The 25045-nt window shown below is 39.3% G+C and overlaps 1 protein-coding gene across 2 annotated transcripts in view; it reads right to left on the bottom strand.

Moving 5' to 3' along the window:
- The window catches only part of SIPA1L2 (signal induced proliferation associated 1 like 2), a 243289-nt gene that overhangs the window by 187722 nt on the left and 30522 nt on the right, over positions 1 to 25045 (bottom strand). For both annotated transcript variants that reach the window (XM_023728024.1, XM_023728023.1), the window contains exon 2: positions 2984 to 3036. The gene's annotated coding sequence lies outside the window, so the exon portion shown is untranslated. The remainder of the gene's footprint in view (positions 1 to 2983; positions 3037 to 25045) is intronic.

The raw sequence follows: 25045 nt of genomic DNA, 5'->3' as shown, positions 1-25045 counted from the left end.
AACAACACACAACTCTTCCTACTTGTCAGGTATAGCACCTGTATTTGGCATTTCTCCACATGCTCATCTATTCTTAAGATCTGTGTTTTACAAAGTATTGAGAGAGAGAAGAAAAGGGGTGAAAAGCTTGCTGGTTAGGTACTCACAACGCTGGAGTACACGAACGACAGGATGCTAAAGCACAAGAACAGAGTGGGGGGTGGAGCAAAGGAACACGCCCTAGAACCGTAACAATGAGAGATGATGGAGCAAGAATCTCAGGAGCGGCTAGGAGAAAAAAATGAAAAACAGGATTATTCAGCAAGTTTCAAAATGAATTTTTCAACAAGAACATAAACTGTTTCTCCCTTCCCACATTAACTGGATTATAGGTATGAAACAATGGTGTCTCCTATACTATTGATCTTTTTACATAAATTAGTTTGCTCAGACATGCACGTGCTTAGTGATATTTCTAATGGCTTATATATAAAGCTACAGTTATAATGACAAATATTCCCAAGAAGGCAAACACTCAGATTTATGGGTCGGAGATTTCAACAGAGTCCTGCAGCTTAAAAAGAAAAACTACAATAAAAAATAATCCATTAATTGAGCCCATACTATATGCCTGACACTGTTCGAAACACGTTGCTTTGATGATCACATTTATCTTCACAATTATTATTTTCACTATAATTGTTTCTGTAATTATCCATTTTACTGAAGAGGAAATTGAAGCACAGAGATGGTAAATAACATGGCTAAATTAACAGAACTAGTAAACAGCAGTCTGGATATGAGCCCAGACAGTCTTATTCTAGACTGCATGCTTTTACCCAGTACACTATGCTGCCTCCTTTTTAAAAAAAGAAGAAGTTTTGCTTTTATATACATACTATAAAACTGTAAATTAAAAATCCATTTTTGATATTTCAAAGACAGATACCAAATGTGCTGCAGGGTCATTAATTCTGCAATGGCTCCTTCACAAATTCATCTTATTATCTGCTGTTAAAGAAAAGGTACTATTTGTGAATAGCCTGCAAGCAGCCATCTAAGATGCATCAATTGGTCCCAGCCACCTGGAGTAAAGGACAATGAGGAACACCAAAGACACAAGGAAAGTATTAGCCCAAGAGACAGAAAGGGCCACATAATCCAGAGACTTCATCAGCCTGAGACCAGAAGAACTAGATGGTGCCCGGCTAACACCAATGACTGCCATGACGGGGAACACAACAGAGAGTTCCTGATGGAGCAGGAGAAAGGTGGGATGCAGAACTCAAATTCTAGTAAGAAGACCAGACTTTATGGTCTGATTGAGACTGGAGGAACCCCGGAAAGCATGGCCCCTGGATTCTCTATCAGCCCAGAACTAAAACAATTTCCGAAGCCAACTCTTCAGACAGGGATTGGACTGGACTGTGGGATATAAAGTGATACTCGTGAGGAATGTGCCTCTTAGCTCAAGGAGACACAAAGGACTAAAGGGGCAGCTTCTGTCTGGAGATGAGATGGGAAGGCAGAGAGGGTTAGGAGCTGGTTGAATGGTTATGGGGAAATAGGGGTGGAAAGGAGGAGAGTGCTGTTGCAGAAAGGGGTGAGCAATTAGGGTCACATAACAATGTATGTATACAAATTTTGTATGGGAGACTAACTTGAAATGTAAACTTCATTTAAAGTACAACAACTAAAAATAAAAGGAAAAAGAAAGAAAAAAAATGTACTATTTGTGAATAAACACAAGTAAGAGAGCAGCTCGGCCTTTATTCTATGCCTGAGGAAAGTGTTTCAGGTAACAGTTCCCTGGGCAACAGGCAGCTGGGCCTCAGCAAGGAAACCTTCATTCTCCTCCTCCACTGCCCCCACCTCTACCATCTTCCTTACAAATGGCCCCTCTCAGTAGCTCATTCAATCAGGGAACAACCATGATGTCCAATTTCTCGACTAGAAAAGCAACCTTTGTCCAGTTTACCCACCAATACGCTCAAGTACAAACCAATTTTAAAAATCATAACCTTTTAAACACATTCAAGGAAGCTCACAGAAACTCATTAGTGCCTCCTTTTGAAGCCCCCAATTTAGGCAGTTCTAAAGTTCCATTGTGTTTTCCTCTCACTTTGGAAGAGTGAAAAAATCACAACATTCCATCTGTGAGCCAGTGGGAATAGAAACAATCTTAAAAAAAAAAAAAAATTAATGGGTCACTGTATTAATAATGGCCAACATAAGGCTAATTTCCAAAATGTGAAGACAGCTCATATCCCCCACTTTCCCCCTTCATCACTCTGACACCAGCCACTCACCCGGCACTTTCCCTCTCTGACCCTAACCACCCAGAGTTGGATCTCCACAGGTTAGGACTCTGTCCTTTCAGCCCCTGCCAAACAGGCAAACGCCAGCCTCTCTGCTGGCTCTCTCTTCCCCTGGTGGGTTCAATAATCCACTAGAATGACTCACAGAACTCACAGAGACTATTGCCTATACTTACAGTTACCCATTTATTATAACCAGAAAGGGCACAAAAGAAGAGATGCATCAGGCAAGGTCTGGAAGAGGGCCTGGCAGCACAAGGCCTCCGTTGTCCCCAGAGGTGTGCTGAACCCCCTCTCCCACATGGAAGTTCTCACCAATCTAAGAAGCCTCAAAGACAACGCTCCAATGTGGAGGGTGCCGTGGTCATTGGTGCCCAATGTACATGCATGAATCAATGAACATGCATGACTGACTGCATCATGACCCCTCCCTTCCTGAGGTCTGTTGCCAGTATGGGGTCTGTGCAGTTCCTACTCATTTAGACATATTTAAGTCTTGCCTGGCTGCTTTAGAAACAAAGGGGCACCTTATTGCTCCAGAATTCCAAGGGCTATTTTCAGAAACCAGAGACAAAGGCCATACCAAGTTCTTTGTCCCACACAGACACACAGACAAATTAAACAAATCAAAATGACCGTTTGGGGCAAGGAGATGACTGTAAATCTCGCCTTCCCCGCAGGCTTACCTCCAAAAGAGAAAAACAGCAGCTCCCCCAGTCACACAACCAGCAGCAGGAATCTATAAAGAGAAGAAAGAGAGTCATTCAGATTCACAGAAAAAACTCTTGGCCAGCAGTTTTCAGAGTGTGGTCTGAGGACCCCTGAGGGTCTCCAAGACCCTTTCAGGGGTCCATGAGGTCAAAACCATTTTCATAATAATACAAAGATACTACTTACCTTTTCCACTCATTCTCTCGCCATTATACAGGGGAGTTATATAATACGTGATAGTGTAAAAGATTGAATACAGAGGCAGATATGAGAATCTAGGTGACATTAATTTAATTAAAAAATGCAAAACAATGCCATTCTGCTCATTAATTTTTTTTGTTTGTTTTGGAAAAGAGTTATTTTCATAAAATGTTACTATTTATAATAATGTGTAAAAGGCTTATTACTGTTGTTTTAAATTAATAAATATTTTTAAAATGTCTCAGCTTTAATTCCAATATGGTAAATATCAATACACAAACCACATAATCAAAAGCTCTTTGTGGTCCTTGATAATTTTTCAGAGTGTAAAGGGGGCCTGAGACCAAAGGGTTTGAGAACTGCTGCTCAGTACTAAATTCTGTTAAACTGCATCTGCTTTTAATAGTAACAGCAATGGCCATTATTAAGTATTCAGCACTGATCAGGTACCAGACACTGCTAAATATTTATATACGTTATCTCTAAACTCATAGCTACCTTTAAAAAAAAAAAGAAAAAAAAGCCTTTTCTGCCTCACTGTCTAGATGAGAAAACTGAGGTTCAGAGAAATTGGTTACTTCCTTGCCCACAGTTGATCAGCAAGTAAGTCAGAGAGATGGATGTAAACTCTGGTCTGTCTAGCTCCTAAAATCATGCTCTTTTCACCATATCATTTTTTAAAATAATAATTGTAAGAGTTTCTACCAACTGAGCTGAAGCAAAGCACCCTGGGCCCATTCTCCCAGCTGACACTATGGACTGGAAGCACAACAATCTGGAATACACAGAACAGATTAAAGGGCACGAACATGGGTTGGTAAAGACAGTGTGGTTCTCTAAATCCTGGGAAATCATGACACTCTGCTTCCTACAAAGGACAGGACAGACTCCAACGAGTAGGACCACCCACGACAGTCCTGGTTTACTAACATTGTCCCAGTGTAGTACTAATGGCTCCTCCTTTCACCTTGAAAAGTTATAAATTACAGGGTCACCTACCAAGAAGGCTGTAACTGTCCTTAGCTTTTAGAAAGCCCACCTTTGCCAATCTGTCTCAACTGTTATGAAGCACTGAAATGAAACAGGTGATGAAGAGTTACTATTAAGTTCCTCAATTCTAGCTGAATTTAAGACTATGTGCAGAGGGAGAGGAGGGGTAAGAAATCCTCACTGACATAACTTTTGCAGCCAATGTTGCCAATTCTGATCTCAGAAAACCAAAGCAAAGTATTTATCAACAAGATTTCCTAACATCTATGGCCAACTGATTTTTCGACAAGGATGCCAAGTCCATTCAATACAGAAAGAAGAGTGTCTTCAACAAATGGTGCTGGGACAACTAGATCTCCACATGCAAAAGAATGTTAGACCCCCTACTTCACACTTTATATACAAAAGTTAATTCAAAGTGGATCAACAGCCAAAATATATGAGCTAAGACCAAAAAACTAACTCTTAGAAGAAAACATAGGAACAAATCTTTATGACCTTGGATTTGGCAATGAATTCTTAGATATGATACCAGAAGCATGAGCAACAAAAGAAAAAACAAATAAATTGGACTTCAACTAAGCTAAAAACTTTTGTGCACCAAAGGACATAATGAAAGTGAAAAGACAATCCACAGAATGGGAGAAAATATTTGCAAATCATATACCTAGTAAGGATTTAGTATCCAGAATATACAAAGAACTCTTACAGCTCAACAACAAAGAGACAAACCTACCTAAAAAATTGGCAAAGAATTTGAATAGACATTTCTCCAAAGATATACGTATGGCCAACAAGCACATGCAAATGTCCAACGTCATTTGAGTCATTAGGGAAATGCAAATCAAGACCACAATGAGGTACTTCACACCTACTAAGATGGCTATAATAATAATAATTTTTTTACGGAAAATAAGTGTTGCGAAGGATGTAGAGAAACTGGAACCCACAGGCATTGCTGGTGGGAGTGCAACATGGTACAGTCACTGCAGAAAACAGTTTGGCAGTTCCTATAAAAGTTAAACACAGAACTACCATATGACCTAGCAATTCCACTCTTAGGTCTATACCCAAAAGAACTGAAAACAAGAACTCAAACAAATATATGTGCATGCATATTCAAAAGGTGAAAACAGCCAAAAGGTGGAAACAGCCCAAATGTCCATCAATGCATTAATGGAAACAACAAATTGTGGTATGCACATACAATGGAATATTATTCAGCCATAAGAAAGACTGATGTTCCAATACAGGCTACAACATGGATGAACCTCAAAAACATTAAGCCAAGTGAAAGAAGCCAGACACAAAAGGTCACATATTGTATGATTTCATTTATATGAAGTATCCAGAATAGGTAAATCCATAGAACACAAATGAATGGGTGCAGGGGTTGGAGGGAAGAAGGGATGGGAGGCAACTGCTTAATGGGTACGAGGTTTCCTTATGGGATGATGAAAATGTTTTGGGACTAGATAGGTGTGGTGGTTGCACAATATTCTGAATGTACTAAATGCCACTGAATTGTTCACTTTAAAATGGTTAATTTTATGTTGTATCAATTTCACCTCAATTGAAAAATTTTTTTTAAAAGGTATTCTATAAAAAAAGCTACTCTTTCAGCTTGAAATTCAAACAATCACATACAAGTGCTTTTCTTTGAGGCAACTCCTGTACTTCTGTATGCAGAAGTGTTCTGTGTATTCTTTCCACTTCTGTATACAATATTAAAGAGATGTGTAGACAAGTTGTGAGATTTCATAAAATTAATAAATTTTACTGCTTCATCAAATTAAAAAAAAAAATTTCCTAACATTAATTAGAAGATTATTGGGCATCATATGCTATGGTTTCAATCTTCACGAATTTATTAACTCCAATCAAGCATTCACCCATCCATCCTTCCATCGAGCCATCCACTCAGCAAATGTTCACCGAGCACCTCCCAGTCATCAGCCACAGTGCTGGGAACTGCAGATGCCAAGATGGAGGAGACAGGCAGTCTCCCTGCCTTAGAGGACATCACAGTGTGCTAGGGAACCTAGGTCTGTGACCAGAGAGATGGAAAAGCAACCTGGGCAAGCCCAAGTAGGGTATCACTAGACACACTAAGACACCATAAAGCATGATTTCTCCGGTGAAAAATAAATTCAAGTTCTCTGAGCACCAACATTTTTCAGAAGTTTTAGAAATCCATTTTTTCTCTGTGGAGGCCTTCCGTTCTCTAAATTTTTTTCATACTGATACGTTATAAACCCCTCAACTTTAATATATGAAGTAAGCCTTTAAACATGATGCTAATTAAAACAATCTGTGTTTTGTGACTGCATATCTTATGGTTAATTTCTCTTCTCTAGAAGAGATCCTTTAAATTATGCTGTAATATTCCCAACACAATGAACATAACTTTATAAAAGCCACTTTTCCTTCCTTTGATACAGCAAACATCCTGTAAACAATTAATGCCCCACTCTTTTAACTGGTGGCTTTTGTTTACTGACAGGAAAGGAAACCACAAATTCTCCAAGTAGCAATAGGGACTCCACAGTTTTGCTTCATTTCCTACGGAGCAGGTGGTTTATATGAGGCAAGTGGCTATTGTCTTGCCTCATTTTGGCTTTAGAAGGAAAACAAGAGAGCTTTCGGCTGAGCAAAGCCTTCTCAAACAACAGAACTTGGGGTCCTTGAGTTGCCCGTAGATGGAAGGAGGAGGGAAGGGACTCCTCTCCTGAGGGTTCTCCCTTATTCCCTGGGTCCATCTAAGAGAAGGCTCCTCACACTTCACAAGGAAGCTCTGCATGAAAACCAAATTTGCAGCAGAGGGGGATCTGGCTCTTTGTTCTTACCAGCAGGTTCTTCAGCTATTTTCCCAGTGAAAGGGGGTTTTAAGAAAGTGAAAGCAAACATTTTCTTTACACTGCGAATAATAAAAATATTCCATCCAGCTCAAAATCAACTGTTTCTCCACCGACTTGGTAGGACAGGCTGGCTGGTATTCGACAAAAGCCGGCACCAGGAAAAAATCAGCAGAAAGGCTGATTTTTGTTTTTATTTTAATGATGTAATGCAAACTCAGACTGGATTTTCAAAATAATGAGTCTCTCTGAGGGGCACAATCATAAGTGCTGATTTATGTTCCCTACATTTTCCTTGAACCTGTGAACTCTGGCAATGTGTGAAGGTGATACCTGCCTCTCTTCCCCATTTCAGGCCACCAGGCCAGTCAAACTTACTTCCCCAATCTAAGACATTACTGTATGAACAACTATTATAGCTTATCATTAAGGTCCAGTATAACTTGGGGCACACAACTCAAATTCTAACCCAGATCTCACCAACTCCAAAAGTACAGTAGATCTCTTAGGAGTGGGCTCCTCAAGGAGCTTAAAACCGAACATGGGATCAGTGCTAGATTCACATAATCATACCTAAAGAAAGAGTTTTGGTTCACAGGGGATTCTTTTTTTTTTTTTTTTAAAGACCTTTGCTGCAGGAAATGCCTTTTGGAAACCAGTGTACCTGTAAATGACCCAATGTTCAAACACCACTGACCACTCACCAGTGCTAGAAATCAAGTTTTACTATCTCAAATAGCTGCACACCTCCCCCACGCCCCAGGCCCCGTGGTCTGTTTGCTGTTTCCACTCTTTTTAAAAGTCTCCTTTTACACAGGTATCTAAATCACAGACAAGATCTCAGCCCCAACTTCAAAACATGTTTCAAACCTCAAGCAAACCATTAACCACCTTCAAGAGTTCCTTTATGGCACATATGCAAAACAAACGGCCAATGTTATACTCAACAGAAAGGCTGAGAGCCTTCCCTCTGAGAACAGAAATGAGACAAGGATGCCCATTATCACCACTCTTATTCAACATTATACTGGAAGTCCTAGTCAGAACAATAAGACAAGAAAGAGAAATGAAAGGTATCCAAATCAGAAAGGAAGAAGTAAAATTATATTTGCAGATGACATGATCCTATACATAGAAGACCACAAAGATTTCACAAGAAAACTGCTGGAACTAATAGAAGAATCTAGCAGTGTTGCAGCATACAAGATGAACACACAAAAATCAGTTGGGTTCCTCTACACTAACGAAGACTACTCCAAAAAAGAAATCAAGAAAACAATACCATTTACAATAGCTCCCAAATCGATAAAATACCTAGGAATTAGCCTAACCAGGGACATAAAAGACTTACACGATGAAAACTATAAAACACTACTACAAGAGGCTAAAACCAAAGTCCACTGCTGTCCAGTAGATTTCGACTCCTAACTACCCTTCAGGACGGACTGGAACTGTCCACAGGGTTTCAAAGGCGGTAAATCTTTACAGAAGCAGACTGTGACATCTTTCTTCTGTGGAGCGGCTGGTGGGTTTGAACCATCAACCTTTTAGTTAGCAGCCAAGTGCTTTAACCACTGCACCACCAGCGCTCCTTACAAGAGACCTACAGAAATGGAAAGACATCCCGTGCTTATGGACTGGGAGATTTAACATAGTGAAAATGTCAATTCTACCTAAAACAATCTACAGATACAATGCAATCCCAATACAAATCTCAACAACATTCTTTACCGAAATTGAAATACTAATGACCAACTTAACATGGAAAGGAAAGAAACTCCCAATAGCCAAAGCAATATTAAAGAAAAAGAACAAAGCAGGAGGCCTCACACTCCCCAATATCAAAACATACTGTACAGCCACTGTAGTCAAAACAGCCTGGTATTGTTTCAACAACAGACACATAGACCAGTGGAACAGAACTGAGAATTCAGAATTAAATCCAGTCAGCTATGGACAACTGATTTTCGACAAGGGATCAAAGTCCATTTGGTGGGGCAGGAACAGTCTGTTAAATAATAAATAGTGCTGGCAAAACTAGATACCCACCTGCAGAAAAATGAAACAGGACCCATACCTCACACCATACACAAAAACTAACTCAAAATGGACTAAACACCTAAATGTTAAATCTAAAAGCATAAAATCCCTGGAAGACAACATAGGGAAAAAACTATGAGATCTAATCTTTTGTAAAAATAGAATAACAAACCTTACAACAAATGCACAAATAGAAAACAAAACAGAGAAATGGGACCTCATAAAAATAAACGTCTAAAAACTTTGCTCATCAAAAGACTTTATTAAAAGAGTAAATAAACAACCTACAGACTGGGAAAAAATCTTCAGAAATGACTTATCCAGTAAGAGTCTAATCTCTAAAAACTATAAAAAAATGCAACAACTTAACAATAAAAAGACAAACAACCCAATCACAAAATGGGCAAAGGACATGAACAGAACCTTCACCAAAGAGGACATCCAAGCAGCCAAAAAGCATATGAAAAGATGTTCACGATCATTAGCCATTAGAGAGATGCAAATCGAAACTACAACGAGATACCATCTTACCCTGGCTAAAACCGCACTCATTTGGGAAAAAAGAAAAAAGAAAAAAATGGTAACAAATGTTGGCGAGGATGTCGGAGACTGGAACCGTTATCCATTGCTGGTGGACTGTAAAATGGTACAACTACTATGGAAAACGGTATGGCACTTTCTCGTAAAACTAGAAATAGAACTACCCTATGATCCAGCAATCCCACTCCTAGGTATATACCCTAAAAAAAAAAAAAACACCCATTGCCCTCGAGTCTATTCCGACTCATAGCCACCCTATAGGACAGAGTAGAACTGCCCCACAGGGTTTCCACGGAGCAGCTGGTGGATTCGAACTGCTGACCTTTTGGTTAGCAGCCAAGCTCTTAACCACTGGGCCACCAGGGCTCCAGATGTATCTATACCAAAAGAAAAAACCTGTTGCTGCTGAGTCAATTCTGAGGCATAGTGACCCTATAGGACAGAGCAGAACTGCCCCATAGGGTTTCCAAGGATGGCTAGTGGATTTGAACTGCCAACCTTTTGTTTAGCAGCCATGCTCTTAACCACTGTGCCACCAGGGCTCCAGAAGTATCTACAGGTACTTGCAAATACAAATACGTGGGTGCAGGCACACATATTCATTGAAGACACAGATACATATACTCCTCAGACATAACCAAACACCCGCCAACATTGGTTTTCTGGGTTTGAAGGATTAGGACCATAGTTTCATGGGACAACTCAGGCAACTGGCATAACACAGGTCACAAAGATTATGATCTGCATCCTAGTGAAGCGAGTAGGTCTAGGGTCTTAAAAGCTTGACAGCGGCCATCTAAGACACAAATGAAGGAAAAGGAAGAGGAAAGGAAAAAAAGACTGACTCCCTGGAGACCGAAAGGCCCTGAGAATCAGCACACAGGGGACCCCCACAGCACAGGGCACGCAGTAGCCATGCAATGAATGTCTGTGAAGGAAATATTGGAGGCATTCCAACAGGTGGAGTGTCCTACTTAGGTCAGCCACGTGAGGTCACCAACATTCAATCGTTTTTGACGTAAAAAAAACCCAGCTATTTCATGCAATTCAACCTCATCCAGAATACTCTTCTGTGAGCTTAACTATTCCATGCATACGTCTATTATCAATCACTTATCTTTCTACAACACTAGCCTTAGCACCTCTCTCTCGTGCCCAGTCGGCTGCCACATGAATGATCCACAATCACATCAATGTATCAAACATCAGAGTCCACGTCCTTCCAGCAAACCTCCTCTACCCACGTTCCCCATCTTGGCCAACAGCATCATTCTTTCCCCTTCCCTTTTCTGCTGCCGTGAACCACAGAAGCTGCAGTGTTTATCTGCCTGGTGTAACTTTCCCATACCCGCTTCTCCATGTTCTTTTAAGGAACTACCTGTCCCGTTGCTGTAACGCTGATCACTGGGCTGCTCAGGGTACAACATTCTCTCTCCTCAGTGACTGGATCAGGAATATGCACAGAACCAAAGCAAAGTCACCTACACTCTTCTCTGAGACTGGTATGTGGATCTTAGGAGAGAGAAGTTCAGTTCCACTGAGGATGCTAAGCTAGGCTATATGAGCTGAGGTGGCTGGCGGCCACCATGCTGATCACATGGAAAGGTCTGGCATGCAGAACTCAGCAAAGCAGAGACAGGTGGAGAAAGAGTCCTGTCTTAGTCATCTACTGCTGTTATAACAGAAATACCACAAGTGGATGGCTTTAACAAAGAGAAATTTATTCTCTCACAGTCTAGTAGGCTACAAGTCCAAATGCAGGGTGTCAGCTCCAGGGGAAGGCTTTCTCTGTTGGCTCTGGAAGAAGGTCCTTGTCATCAGTCTTCCCTTGTTCTGGGAGCATCTTAGCGCAGGAACCTCAGGTCCAAAGGACGTGCTCTACTCCCTGTGCTGTTTTCTTGGTGGTATGAGGTCCCCACTCTCTGCTTGCTTCCGTTTCCTTTTATCTCTTGTAAGATAAAAGGTGGTGCAGGCCACGGTCCAGGGAAACTCCCTTTACATTGGATCAGGGACATGACCTTAGAAAGGGTGTTACAATCCCACCCTAATCGTCTTTAACATAAAATTACAATCACAAAATGGAGGACAATCACACAATACTGGGAATCATGGCCTAACCAAGTTGACACATATTCTGGGGGGACATAATTCAATCCATGACAAGTCCCTAGGACATTGTTTGAGCCCCTGGATTCAATGCTGCCTGAAGCACGCTGCCCCTAGACATCTCGGTGACTTGCACCAACACATTTCCTTTTCTAAAGTTAGTGAAAAGTTGGATTTTTGTCACTCCTAACAGTCTAACAAAAATACCTATTCAAAATTGCACTATGCATAACTTAAATCTTCAAATAATTCCATAATATGGCCACAAGTATCTTTCTAATCCTATTTTCCTACCTGCCAGTCATAGTACCCAAATAAACATACCTAAAGTTTCTTGTCTCTGTACCTTTATCAAGATTTTCCTAACAACCAAAATACCTAGCATCTTGCAAAGACTTGATCAAAGACCTTTACTCCCAAAAAACTTTCTCAGACATTTCCAGGGGAAAAGTTTTTAAAAGAAAAACTTCCTAGACAGAAAATGTCTCTTGCTCTCTACTACTCCCACAGAACATTAGTCATACATTTTGCTCTGACATTTATCAGTCAGTCTCATCTGTGACTGTCTTCTACCATCACCTATGAGTTCTTAATGGGCAAGAAGCCATAGGCAATAGTAGATAATCACAGAACATAGTTGGTGAAATGAAACATCATAAGCAGGCAAGCTTCCTGCATTCAAAACACATTTGCTGCTGCTGCTATCACAATTAATTCAGTCTTAACCCTTTTCTTTAAATTTATTACATTAATTCTTCTCTAACTTTTAACTAAATTACTGTGACTATTTGGATAGCCTTAATGTGGTGTAGAAAATTCTCTGAGTTCTTCTAATACTTCCCACAAGTAAGATAAAGGAAGACTACATAAGAACCAATATGCACCCCTACTAAATTAAAGCTAAAAAGCTTTAATTACTCTACAATGACCACAAAGTCCAAACATTCAGGCATGGCAACCAAGCCACCAGCAATTCTGCCAGCCTGTCTTTCCAGGTCCTTGTCCTGCCACTCTTGTTCTCACACCCCAAAACAGTGGTTCTTCAAAGGTGCTGAGGTAGAGGGTAGAACAGCTAAAAGTCATGACATTCTTGGTAAACACTCCCTCCTTCATCCAATGTGTAAAACATTATATAATGATATAACTTCAGTATGGAAACCAGGAACAAATTTACCTGCAGAAAGATGTACATTAGGAATTAATATGCATGACCATGAGCACACCTATCCAGGAAAAAAATAATCCTATTTTTTTTTAACTTGGCATGCATAGCTGATACATGTTTTTCTATCATAATTTGCTAGTTTGCGTCATACCTGGAAGTTCCAGTAGTCAAGCAAAACACTAAAAATGAGAAAATATCATTTACTAATGCAGTTTCTGTATGTGATTTTAACAGCTGAATACTGATCTAACCCGAGGAACAGCCACGATCAAGTGGAGCACAAACTGAAAACTAGGGTGTCCTATCCCTCTGTATAGGCTGAACAAAGTCCTAACCTAATGATGTTATGATACAAGAAGCATTTTAAGGCTGGGGAACCCTCTACTATATACCTGGCATGGTATTCATTAAATCAATAAAGAAAGAATAAAACAGATTTGTGAAATTCAAGTATATTCTCTACTTTAAAGGCAGGTACCAAGAGCAATCATAATGAACTAAGAAAATCTAAATTCAAACAAATGGCTGTAGGTGTCCATAAGAGATAAAAATTCCTTCAACTGATAACTTTGCTAATAGTGCCTTTCTGTTTTCTGACACTGACAGAGATAAATACCCATTATCAGATTAATCTCTTGAATCATACCTAAACTATTATCTACACAAAATGCAAGAAAAAATTCATGATGAGCTGAGTAAACCAGATACAAGGAAAACAAACTGGTATAGATTTGTCTATACTATGTTTGACCCCATCTAGAATAGAATAAGAAGAAAAAAAAAAAAAAATCAGCCAGTAGAGAGTTATATAATAACTCGGTTGTATGTTTTTGGGTGACAGGAGAGTATTCCAGCTGATGTGTATCGAATACAAAGTAGGAAGGGGGCTATTTCATTTACCCAACATTACTTCACATTGTTCAGATTTTAAACAATTACACATCTACTCAACTAAGGTGTAGCTCTTGATTTTATATACACAAAAGTAGAAAATGCAAAGCTAACTTATGCAACTGATATACAATTTGGAGAAAAAATACAATGAAACTCTTTGAAACTGAATAAAAGAGAATAACCTTTACCAACTCATTCAGGTAATCTGCTGTATTCAAGAAAACATAGTTTCTGTCAGTTTCCTCAGTATCAGTATATTAGACCTATAGATGACAGTTGTATATATTCAGTGAAGCACATTTTTCTAAGGTTTATGCTTATTTCCTATTTGAGTCCTTTTTTCTTTTCCAGTAAAAAAAAGGATATCTCACAACTTCATCCATGGAAGTGGTCACTGTATCATCACAGAACAATATGAGTGCTTGACTACCGACCTAAAGATTGGCAGTTCAAAGCTACCCAGAAGTGCCACGGAAGAAAGGTCTGGCAATCTGCTTCAGTAAAGATTACAGCCAAGAAAACTCCGCGGTGCAGTTCTACTCTGTAACACAAGGGGTCGCCATGAGTTGAAACTGACTAGATGGCAATGGGTTTTAGGGGTTACAGAAGCACAGATGAAGGGATATAATTTCTAAGCAAAGAGGGGAAAGACTGACACAGGCCCAAGCTTAAGAATTTTGGAAACTGATCAAAGAAGAAGAATTTTCTGTCCATATTTTCTCTCCTTCTTTCCCTTCCTTCCTATCTCTCTCACCTCAGAAGTTTTTCCCCACTCCAAAAAGGAGACAACTGCTTGACACCTAAATGATGCTCTGCGCACACATATAAGGGTAAAGAAGCACAACAATGAAACAATACAAAGGAACAAAGGAAGAAGAAAATCAAACACGGAATACTCATTCTCCATGACAAGATTCCCTTAATCTTAACAACCTACAAAGAGAAAAAAGCAGTGTGAAGAGGATGCTAATAGTTCTGATATTGACCACGCAAATGAAGGGCTTACAGAAACAGTGTAAAGATACAGTCTTGGTAACAATACAGTTGCTGACTTGCAAACACTCCATAAATGTTTGCTGAACTGAATTAAATATTTCACAGGTTCAAAGTAGGAAAAACGTGATGAGCAAGACTGGAAAAGGTGGGTGGTACCTCTAATCTTTAAACATAACAACAGTAATAAAAATAAAACTATGTAGGGAGTAGAGGTGCAGTGATATTTCAAAACAAAAGGCCAACGCGAAAAGAAGATAATATTTACTTTAGCTTGGTTTCATCAGCTAACCCAGAAAAATCCCACATGAAAGTAAACGCAAGACTCAATTCCTCCTCATGACATTATTTGTTCACTTGGTAACAGTGATGGAGTTTGGGCAATGGGCTTTGCTAGAGGTTTTCCCACTGCGCTTTGATATTTTCTCAATGATCACGTGGGTTCTTCTGGGTCACAGTGAACTCAATTAAAAAGACATTTATAAAACAGAATGTCTATGTTTCTCTCATCTGCATCTTCAGTAGCAGACATCCAATAAAGTATTTATTAATATTTTATCAGACATTTTCATTTCATCTAGACAAGTGCATCATCTCCACAATGTCTGTATGATTAGGGATTCCTAGTGGAAACAGCAGTTGTGAAGGAGACTTGGCCTCATCTCAACAGGCTCTACAAGGCTTACTGCAACTTGCAGTTTTCCAAGTTCACAGGAAGAGGCTCTCATATAATAACACAGTATCAGAAAACTAAAGAGAAATGAAATAGGACAAAATATCAACTCATGAGTAGCCAGCTAGCCTGAATGGCTTAAATTTATAAAATAAAAACAGCAGCACTAATTCATAAAAATATAAATTAGTCTTCACTGTCACCAAGATAAATTTCTTCTAAGAATGTACTAGAGAAACACACTGACAGAAATGACAAGTTATTCTTCTAGGTGTAAAAACCTTTCTCTTCTTGAACCACCCACGAAGAACGCGTTTTTGATTCTTCACACAGAGGAAACAAAATAAACAACCCAACCACCTATTCACAGTGCAAGAACATTAGGAAAACAGGAATGAATGACAGCTTCGTCACAGAACAGCAGAGCCAATTCTATAATCAACTTTCTGCTGTTCCTTTACACTGGGCACATCTCCCAATCAAAGGGAAAAAAACACTGGTCAGCTTTTTAAACTAAAAATGATAAAGGTTGCAGCTATTATTTTTGGAGTGTTTCTACACAGCTGGTGACATATACCTTGATGATAATAGGAAACAGATATCCAAGGGCTAGAGTAAGTAAAGAAGATTACGGTATTACAGGATAGGGTGGGATGGGAAGGGTTGAGCATCTATGTTTCAAAACTCTTTTATTGCCTTTATAGTATAAGAAAAAATTTACCTTGATTAGATTTAATATTTAGTCACTAACACAAAATTAGTTTAATTAAAAAAACACCAAATTTATGCACCCATTACTCTCAAACTAAATTATTCAGACTACTACATATATTTATTGAGTAATAAACCAAGCCGTGATTTAGATGTTCAGGACACATGAATTGACATCCCCAATAAAAGTTGCACACTCCAGTAACTCTTACACATCTGTATATGCCCCTACATCACCTAACACAATGTCTGTCACATATTAGGCACTCAATCCGTTTCTGTAATATTAAATTAACACAAGACTAATTTCTCTTTAATTCCCCACTTTTTCCCACATTTAAAGTAGTGGTTCTCCAAAGTATGGACCATGGACCCCTTGGAATCCCCAAGACTGTTTAACGGGATCTGTGAGTTCAAAGTATTTTCGTATCATCTGCCTTTTTCTGTGCTGACATTTGCATTCATGGTACAGAAGCAATAGCATATAAAACTGCTGCAGTCTGAGCACAAGTCCAGCCAGTGGCATCAGCTGTTGCACCACACATTTGCAGTTAAAAAGAAATGCCTGTCTCACTTAAGAATGTCCTTGATGAAGTAGTAAAAATAATTAATTGTACTAGAGCTCGACCCTGAGTACACACTTCTCGATACTTCGCGTGATGAAATGGGAAGCACGCGTAAAGCACGACGCTGGTCCTGGGAAGGCCCTGTGAGATGGAGCTGTGGAAGTGAATTAGCCATTTTTTTCCATGGAACACCAGCTTTTACTTGAAAGCACAATACACAAACTATGGTTATTCAGACTTAGGCATCTGGCAGACATTTTATCAAAAAGGGATAAAATGAGTCTGTTTTCAGAAAAACAATTGATAAAATAACAAGATTCTAGTTTCATGCAAAAACTAGAATTTCTGAAAACTTATATAGGTTACTGCGAGCTTGATAGCTTGCCTATACTTACAGACTTTTTTGATGAGATTAGTGGTGATATGATTTTTTTTTAATAATGCATAATGAAACATGCCAACATTTGAGAGATTTTCCAAACAGTCAATACATGATGTTCAAACTCATACACGGATAAAAGATCCAATCTATTCCAAGTGGCTGGAACAGACTTCTAAAAGTTCACAGATATGGTTTCAGAACCTACATTTCAACTAACCTTTAAGAAGCTACCATGTGTCCAGTATTGGTGTAATATCAAAGAAGATACACAATTATCTGAAAGGAAATTAAAACACTCCTCCCTTTTCTAAACACAAATCTTTATGAAGCTGGATTTTCTTCATACACTGTAACCAAAACAACATACCACAGCAGATTGAATGTCTATTAAGCCAGACATTAAAGACATTCACAAAAATGTAAAATAGACTTCTCAATAAGTTTTCTTCTGTTTTGGAAAATACAGTTATTTTTCAAGAAAATGTTGTTTATGTTAATATGTAATGGGTTTATTGTTATTTTTAATGATTTAACAAGGATTTAAAAAAATCTCTTCGTTTTTATTTCTAATATGATAAGTATTGATATATATGACCTACATAAACAAAAGCACTTTGGAGTACTCAATAATTTTTAAGAGTGAAAAAATCCTATGACTAAGAAGTTTGAGAACTACTACCTTAAAGGAATATTTAGGTGGCAACTCCTATAAGGAAACATAGGGGCAGATTTATGGAAATGAATTTGAGAAATAAGGAAGGCAGATGAGCTAAAATTTCTCAATCATCAGATGACAGTGCAAAAAGCGATCACATTTTAACTCAAGAAGGAAATACACATTGATTGAGGTTTCTCCTTAGGGCCAAATGGTTAAACTACTTGAACATCTGAGTCTCCATTAATCCCCTATTAATTTCCCAAATGACTAGGCCTATGGTATAGGCCTAGACTATAGTAGCAAAGTATGTAAATTCACCCAATTAGGTCAATGATATTTGTATGTTCTTCCAAATTCACTAGCATTCATTGCATTATCTTTTGCCATCATTGGCTGGGTGACTTCTCACTGAATTATGGATTTTCTGCCAATTAATTCCCAAAGTAAGATTCATTTGGGCTTATTCTCTGAAGAAATGATTTTTTTCCAGGCTCACTTCTCTCATACCCTTTAAAGTCTGTCAGAGAATCAAAATAATTGGAAGCCTAAGGATGAGATAGTGAATTCTAATAGTATCACTGATATAACTTACAAATAACCCAGTTGTCAGACACCAAAATGGACAAAGACCTATCTTCCACTGAATTCCAGACTTTGGATCTTCCCTCAATTCTGTCAATTCAACTATGCAACTCTTAGAATAAACCAGAGTTTTGCTAAACCCAAGATGAAGACTGATAAGCACATTCACATATACACTCTTGTTCAAAAAAGGGGTATACCTGAGGTGTAAGAATAGTAATAAATTTCTCATTATCTGTGATGAAGCAAAGGCATTTAAAAGAAAGAAAAATTGTTCTAATTTCTGAAACAATATTTGCCCAGCTACATGGACACTCCTACAGTAGTTCATAAATCACCTACCGTAGAATCAGAATCCATAAGCAAAACAGGAAGTTCATGTCTTCTGTCTCAAGCAATGGCTTTCTCTATATGGCCTCTACAGCCCACCTGAATGTATGTCCAAACAGTGATACAACCCTCAGCTCCCAGCCTGGAATTTCATCTATCCCATACTCTTCCTTACCAATATCCCTACACACCTTATGAGAGCATGGAATGGAACAGGCTCTTCCTCATCTCCCCATTCCCACACTCTCTCACCTTAGGGATCCTACCATGCAGGCTATTCAAAGCTACTCGAAATTTATTTCAAAAATACTCATACTCTTCTTGATCTCTCTAAAATGTGGGTGTCACTAGTTTGAGAAGTTTGATTCAATAAGGCTCAATTTATCTTTGTGCATAACTTGAGTCTGGAGAAAGTAAACAAATTCAGTCAAAGCTTAACAAAGCTGAAGAAAGAGAAAGAAGGAAGGGGAAGGAGGGGGTGAGGGAGGGAGAGAGAGAGAAGGAAAGAAGGAAATTTAACTCAATGAATGAGTAACATCAAAATTAACAAGACTGATAAGAGGAAGAAAAAAAATCTGAGTTCACAGACATTCATTCTAGAAAGAGGAAGGTGTAGAGAAAAATCACAGTGGACTTGATGTCATTTGCTATAAATTCAAGCCCTTCAGCCCCCTCACTTCCCCTCTAACGTCTTTAAGCCTTCCCTGAAAAGGAATTAGCTTAGAGCACACCGCACTGCGCCTAGTTCAAGAGGCTACCACGCACAAAATCAGTTTCATCACTGCCTTCCTCCTAATATCTGCACCACTACAAAAAAGAAAAAAATGGTCCTGAAGAAAGAGAGGGAGGTCTTCCAATTAATAGCCGACTCAAGTAAGATAGACTATCAAACAGTAAATTCACTAATGTACTGTTATACAATAGAAGCAAACAGGATGGAGAAGTAATCCTATAAAGAGAGAACTGAAATCCATCAACTCAAAACACAGAAACTACAAACAGGAAGAACTTCGCTTTAAGACTTTTAGAACAAAGAAAAGGTATTAAGCCTTCACCAAGTTAAAGGTCTGGTTAAAGGAAAAGCTAGTAAATGAAGACCTGTGCTTCCTGAGGTGTGTTTCTGGATGCACACAACACAGGGGAGAACCATGGAGTGCTCATCGTCTATGTTCTGCCTCCCTGGGGCCCTCCAGCACCCAACTTGAAGGTATCAGCCCAAACGGGAACAATGAGAAAAGTGTCAAATGTATTGGAATGGAAAGACTTACTAAAACAAAAATGAGTAACTCCGGCTGTTACAAATATATATCACATGTGATTCTCTACTTTCCTGACCAAACTGGAAAATAATTTAACTGTTTGTACTTCACAGAGGAGGTTAAAGAGAGAGAGAACTGAAATTTTCCACATGGGAGAACAAAAGATTAAATTTAATCCTGTAACATTTGCTACTACTAATTGGTATTGTGCTGCCTGTTATTACTCTTCTCTCTCTACACACACACACACACACGCACGCACGCACGCACACGTACACGCACACACACACCATCAGCTTCTGCTCCCCTCTGAGTCTTCACTGAGGTAGAGAGGAGAAGCCTGGAGCGCTGCAACCCCAACTGGGCCAGACAGGCCGGCATTGGAGCCCGGGAGCCCTGCCGTGAGGGCCCTCCCAGGCCAGCTGCCACACCATCAGGGGCTTGGGATGTGGTTGCCTCTGGCTGTGTCTTCAGGTACAGAATGGCTTAACCTCTAAACTTGTACAACAGGACTGTCTAGCGCCTTTGCCTTTATTTATTTAATTAATTACTTTCTCTTTTTTTTTGTCTTTAAGCTCTCTTTTTGACCTTGTGATGCAGTTTACTGACTTACAAGGCTTTCTGTCAGCTTTCTAGTCTCCCTGGTGTACAGCCACAACAGCACAGAGTCTGAGGAAGTCAGAGATGCAAGACGCTGATCTTACGAAAGTGAGAACGGAAAACACTTTGGAGCCCGCATGACAAAAGAACTCTCGACCAAGCAGTCAATGAACAGAGATTATTGTTCTAGTTAAGGAACTGACAGGCTTGGGCTACAAATCCAACTTATGCTTGCCTGAGAAGAGGCTCTGGTGGCATAGTGGTTAAAGCGCTCGGCTGCTAAATGAAGGTCAGCAGCTCGAATCTACCAGCCGCTCCACAGGAGAAAGATGCGGCAGTCTGCTTCCATAACGATCACAGCCTTGGAAACCTCATGGGGCAGTTCTACTCTGTCCTATAGGATCACTATGAATAAGAATGGACTCAACAGCAGTGGGTTTGGTTTGGGTTTCTCATGTCTTAAGTTTTAATTTACTAGAACCCGATAGGTCTCTTGCTTTAAGAAAATAAAAACACAGTTGAAATGGCAACAGCCTAAGCCTCTAAGTGCTGCCTGCCCCAAAGGGCCACGTGCATTGGTACATCTGGAAAAGGGGCTCCCAGAATAAGGAAAAGCAGGCAAAGGCAAGTGTTATCTATTCCCACGAATTTACTACTGGAAATAAATCACCAGAGAAAGGGAAGGAAAAGAAGAATGTAAAATTATCACTATACACACACACATACACACACTTAGAGCCTGTCTGATACCAAGAGAAATATTTAGCACAGACATTTGCAGACACTTACTGTCTGATTTAAAATGGGAACCTTCATAGATAGAAGTCACTGAATAATTAGCAGTGATGACAATTTTACTCTGCTAGATGCCAGATACAATTACTTTCACTCCATCTCCAGAGGTAAACACATCTAAACTGGTATAGCTGAATGGGACCACCTGCCACTTGTTTTTTCAAATGTTCTTAATTTGGAGATACGATTGTGGCCAACTAAAATGTTCACATTTGAAAAAAAAAAAAAGAAGTCATATTCTATTATGAATTAACGTAAACTACATGTGAAAATAAAACAAAAGCTGATTTATCAAGCAGTCTATATGCTCCTGGTCCTAAGGCATTAGAAAACTAAGAAAAACTCTGAATCACCAAAGAAAGAAATGTTTCTTGTTAACTGAAAACCTGATCAACTGATAAGTTTTCTAGAATGAAAAAAATTCTTTTTTAGAAACCTTCTCATCTATCTTTAAAGAACCTTAGAAAACTAGCAACCTAGCAACAAGACTAATTTCTTAATGTAGAATAAAAATTAGCAATAATACTTTAAATTTGTTTATCCTCCCATACCAAAAACCTTTTGTCATTGAGTCAATTCCCACTCAGAGATCCTATATGTCAGGGAAAAAAAATGACACAAAAATGCCTTTTTCTTCTTAAATCCTACATTCTGTACTTTTCTGCTGAGTGACTAGAAAAATGAAAGAGTAAATTAGTTGCAAGTAAATCAGTTCCTTATAACTCTTGACTTGAGGAGATTATCAATTTTAATAGCAGCCCGATTCTAGGGCTGGACGTACCCAGGCCAATCTAAAGACTTCGGAAACTCAGAGACCAGCTGCAAAACATCCCTGAAGACACATCTTATCGAAAGCTGAGAGAATTATTACATTTCATACCACATACTCATAACAAACACAAAAATAATACTTTTAAGGAAAACGAGATATTTTCCTCTGAAAGTTCTAAGTCAAATATTTTACTCTCTGACAAGGATATCTTAAAAATGTTTAGTTACCTGGTCAAACTCCTGTCTAGCAAACAGTGGAGAAATGTTCGATTTGCTGAATGCAAATAACAGTGATGGAGCACATTTACTGAGTCTTTGGTGGCCAGGGACAGAGGCAGGAGGTGAGGAGCCAGAGCACGCTGCCAGCTCTGCCCAACCCCCCAGCCGGTGCATTCAGCCTCTGTGCAAACAGGAACTCCATTTTCCTAGCTATTCCTTCACATAAGCAAGATACTAACTAGAGCGTTCCTCTAGCTTGACCTAAGATTACATAAAAAATGTAGCTCTGGAGAATAAAGAATTCTGAAATAAATCTTAGAAATATTTGCTGCCTCTAAGGTCCTTTTTATAAAATGTTTTATTATGGCTTTGTTTAGACGATTAGGAAGAAACTGTCTGAACTCCCTAGAAAAATGTTGCTAGGTATCTTGGAAGTTAGCAGAATGGCAAAAATTGTCAAATAAGAATTGTTAAAATGAAATGAAAAGACACAAACTGTCAGCAACACAGAACAAAAATAAAGATATCCCATTAACTTAAAAAAAAAAAAATAATCCTAGTATCAAATAAGCAAGATTAACAGAGCTGGGATTGATGTTTAGAAAAGTCACCTTTCACTAAATGGTTAGACCAACCTCACCTAAAGGGTATTTATTCTCAGGTGGACACATAAAGGGCAGAGACCTTGCTTGGGCAGGCACAGTCTAGTTCACCTGAAGAGTTAATGCTAACCTCATACAAGCGCCCTTCAAACACACAAGGGCAAGCTCGGCCTCTCAGTCAGCCCTGATGAGCTGCTTTCCTGACATCCTGCCTCCAGGGTCAGATCTCTGACCCTCCACTAATTTCTGAACTCCTGTCTACCACAAGACCCGCCCCAGCCTCTTACTAGTTCTCAAAACCCAACCCTGGCCTCATACTCACCACTGCCCTCCAATTTTTCAGAGACCTCATTCCACCTTCCTGAGCCCCTAGCTAGAATGGACTTGTAGGCATGATTCTTAGTAACTCCACAAAACTGATAACATAAACAGTTAATAAAAAACATTAACAAAATGTGAGCACTCTTGGGGGTGCGGGAAGAAAATGTAGTTAAGAGTCACTTTGTGGCTCAGGCCTGTGAGGGGGGCTGAGGGGAGAAAGTAAATGAATAAAAATGAACAGCTGGTGCTAAGAAGAGAGCAAAACCAAAAGGAAAGGTTGAGTCAGAAGAACTGGTGTTAAAGATGAAGCATAAAAGGAGAGACATTAGCTAACACTGAACGGAGCCAAGGCATGGATTCTTAGCCACAACCTCATTTCATGTTCCTGATCACACATTACAATAACTCTGTCTGGGGCAACTATTCCCATATAATTTTTGTTTCTGGAAGTTTCATCCTCATTCTTCCTGGGAGGCATGCCTTGGGCCAGCGCTAAGGGAGCCAAGTCCAATGCTCCCTTAACCAGTCTCATTCTAACTATTCCCTTTAAGGCTTTGGGAAAATCAACAGGCCCCAACATTCACGCCAAAGTTTATCACAGTCCAACAACCCTAAATCTCCCTAGTCTCCTAAATTTAATAAATTCTCTCTTAAATCCAGTCAGAATTTCTCCTGGAATAATCTAATGTCATTTTAAATTTAAGTCCTCCAAATCATGAAGGGTGTCAATAAACCAGAATGATCAAAGAGAGCAAGAATAGGGATTCATAGAGCACCCCCAACCCGATGTCAAAAATAGTATCAAGGTACTCTGCCTCAGAATACAGACTTTGTTTTCACACACTGTAGAGTAGGGTGGTGGGGTGGAGTTATGAGCCACATTTCCACAATTGTAAGCCATGGGAATCTGAAAAACAGATCAGATTCTGTGATTGTAAGACAAGTCAACAAGGACACAGGTAAGGAGAGACAGATGTGCTGGTTCTAGGACCCTGCACTCTGAAGCCCAAGCCAAACACACTCCGACCCTGGCCCTGAAGCCTCCCATGGCAGTTCTACAGGTAAGTCATGCGGCACTTTCCACTGCCTCAGTAGGAACTAGGCAAAGGCTGGCCACTAGTGCTGCCATATTCTGTGACCTTAGGAAACATACGTTGTGCTTAAGAGAGTAGAAGATATGCTACGCCTGTGTATGGTCATTGTAGATGTAACTCCAAGATAATAAAAAAATGTGAATTGGGTACCAGTACTACTCAAGCTATTTCAGAGCATAGAAAAGGAAGTAACACTTCCAAATTCATTCTATGAAGCCAGCATAACACTGATACCAAAACCAGGCAAAGACGTCACAGAAAAAAAGAAAATTACAGACCAATATCTCTCATGTATATAGATGCAAAAATTCTGAACAAAATTCTAGCCAACAGAATTCAGCATCATATCAAAAAAATAATATACAACAACCAAGTAGGATTCATACCAGGTATGCAAGGATGGTTCAACATTAGAAAATCAATTAACATAATCCACCACATAAATAAAAGGAAAGAAAAGAATCACATGATCAACCCAATTGACACAGAAAAGGCATCTGACTAAGTCCAACACCCATTCCTGATAAAAACTCTCAATAAAATAGGTATACAAGGGAAATTTCTCAACATAATAAAGGGCATCTATGCAAAACCGATGGCCAACATCATTCTTAATGGAGAGAGGCTGAAAACATTCCCTTGAAAACAGGAACAAGACAAGGATGCCCTTTATCACCACTCCTATTTAAC

This window comes from Trichechus manatus, unplaced genomic scaffold (assembly GCF_000243295.1).
Source record: "Trichechus manatus latirostris isolate Lorelei unplaced genomic scaffold, TriManLat1.0 scaffold00021, whole genome shotgun sequence".
Classification (NCBI taxonomy): Eukaryota; Metazoa; Chordata; class Mammalia; order Sirenia; family Trichechidae; genus Trichechus; species Trichechus manatus.
Note: the sequence above shows the minus strand (reverse complement) of the source record. Positions and strands in the feature narration are given on the sequence as shown.